We start from the raw sequence: 2,765 nt of genomic DNA, 5'->3' as shown, positions 1-2,765 counted from the left end.
AGTATATGCTTAGTTTGAACTAGTTGAATTAATATATAGAACTAGTTTATTTTTAGTATATGCTTAGTTCGAACTAGTTGAATTAATATAACTAGTTTATTTTTAGTAAATGTTTAGTTGAACTAGTTGAATTAATATATATATAGAACTAGTTTATTTTTAGTATATGCTTAGTTTGAACTAGTTGAATTAATATATAGAACTAGTTTATTTTTAGTATATGCTTAGTTTGAACTAGTTGAATTAATATAACTAGTTTATTTTTAGTAAATGTTTAGTTGAACTAGTTGAATTAATATATATATATATATAGAACTAGTTTATTTTTAGTATATGCTTAGTTTGAACTAGTCTCTACTCCTAATGGACGAATTGGTTGAATAGTCCCCCCCCCACTTTCAACCGGTTTATTTTCAACCGGTTTTTCTTCGTCCCACCTCCCACCAGCCCCTCCCACCGGTTTTTCTCTTTTCTCGTTTGACCGGCAATACCGAACGTATTTATGGTAATTAATCATAATTAATCCACGTATATTAATTATCAATCCAGGTATGGTAAGGTCATAACTCAGGAAATTTTGAATATGGCAATTATATGGTAATAAATTTAAATTACCCCAAAGGCTATCAATCCAGATATGGTAAGGCCATAACTCGGGAAATATCAAATATGATAATAAATTTAAATTACCACCAGGTATGGTAAGGCTATCCACGTATAGTAATAAAGCATATAGTAATAAATCATAATTAATCCATGTATAGTAATAAATCAATCCAGGTATGGTAAGGTCATAACTCAGGAAATTTTGAATATGGTAATAAATTTAAATTATCCCAAAGGCTATCAATCCAGGTATGGTAAGGCCAAAAATCGGGAAATATCGAATATGGTAATAAATTTAAATTACCCCAAAGGCTACCAATCCAGGTATGGTAAGGCCATAACTCGGGAAATATCGAATATGGTAATAAATTTAAATTACCACTAGGTATGATAAGGCTATCCACGAATAGTAATAAATCATATAGTAATAAATCATAATTAATCCACGTATAGTAATAAATCAATCCAGGTATGCTAATGCCATAACTCAGGAAATATCGAATATGGTAATAAATCAGCGATCCGTCCGCATTACTAGCTCATCTGATAAATCAGCGATCGAGTAATTAAACCGTGCAGTAATTAGTACTCCCTCCGTATATGGAAGGAACCACCGGAGTATTCCATAGATTAGCCACAGGATTTTGGCAATCTCGCTGTGGCATCTCGGATTTCAGAAATCACACGCCCGCAGACGCCGCCGTGCCCCCCCTGCAACCACCGCCGGAGTCGGAGGCGAACGCGATCGCAATCGCGACGTGTATATATATACAAGGACGTACTACGTGCACAAGGGCCTGCAAGCAAACCCCAGTGCTCCTGATCACCATGCATTTCTTCCAGGTCGTCATGGCGTGGATGTTCCCGTGCGCCGTGTGGGCGGCGACGGCGCCGGCCGTGGCGACGGCAGCGACCACGGACGGCGCTTCGAGCGTTGAGCAAGGCAGCTCCTCGTCGCCGGCGTTCGGCCCTGGCAACGCTAAGGTGGCCTCCGACCCGGGCTCCTCCCCGGCGTCGAGGTCGTCCACCTCCTCCTCCTTGCTCGGCGCCCGAAGCAGCTCGTTGAATAGCGCGCGCTCACCGGTGAGGGAGGGCGGTGACACGGCCGCACGGAAGGGCCACGCGCTAAGGCGGTGCCTGCACAGGTTCGCCAGAAATCTGCAGCGCGCCGGTGCTGCGGACGAGCGGTCAGACGGGCGCGGGAGACGGAAGGGCCGGGCGACGAAGCCGGACGGGAGGGTCGCCACCGGCGAGGACGGCACCGCCCGGGCGAGGGAGGAGGCCGTCGCGAGCGCGATCGCCTACTGCAAGGAGTCGAGCCGGCAGCGCTGCAGGCCGCCGTTGGCTCCCTCGCCCAGCTTGGACGGCTGGCTCCTTGTTCGTCCGGAGGAGGAGATCGGCACCAGCGCCACGAGCGCCGTCTCGCCCTGCGAATGCGAGGCGCAGGGCACCTCGAGCGCCGCCGCCCCCCACCACGGCCACGCGGCCTGCGACGGTACGTGTTGTCAACCGATCCGTCGGTCGATCTGCTCTGCTGCACCCGTGCACGTCTAAACCGTCGTTGATCTCCTTCGTGCAGCAGAATGCGGCGGCGGCAGGCCGTCGACGGTGGAAACTCGGCGAGGTCCAGCCGGGGAGATGGAAAAGGGTGACGCTGTCGACGGGCTTGACGGGGACGTCCTTAGGATAACGAGTTACTTCGCCGCCAAATATGTGCGCGCGGTGCGCCATTGAAGAATAGCTCGGGGTCCGTCTCACATGAGGCGAAGCAAACAGTTTTTCGTAATCTAGAGGACCTTGTCTTACGTACCTTCGATCTTGTATGATCTGTCCATATCAATGTGCGAGTAGTAGTAATATGATTGTAGTAAGATCTGTCCATATCAATTGTCGATCTTATTCTTATATGATATGATGGCTTGCAGCGTTCCTAAGATCTAACGAGAATCTCCTGGAGTTAACGACACAATCGTTCGATTGTTTCTGAATCAGACTGCAATTTTGAAGCTTAATTGGCAAAGGAGTTAAGATATAGACAATCCTATTTATTCGAACTAGCTTTGCTGAATCGAAAGAAAAGAGACAACTTGGATTCAATCAAAAGAAATTAGAAGATTTTGGTACTGGCATGTATTCACCTCAATCACTATATGCTCTAT

The sequence above is a fragment of the Triticum dicoccoides genome, chromosome 1B (genome assembly GCF_002162155.2).
Source record: "Triticum dicoccoides isolate Atlit2015 ecotype Zavitan chromosome 1B, WEW_v2.0, whole genome shotgun sequence".
NCBI classification, from domain to species: domain Eukaryota; kingdom Viridiplantae; phylum Streptophyta; class Magnoliopsida; order Poales; family Poaceae; genus Triticum; species Triticum dicoccoides.
This window is presented reverse-complemented; position numbering follows the sequence as displayed.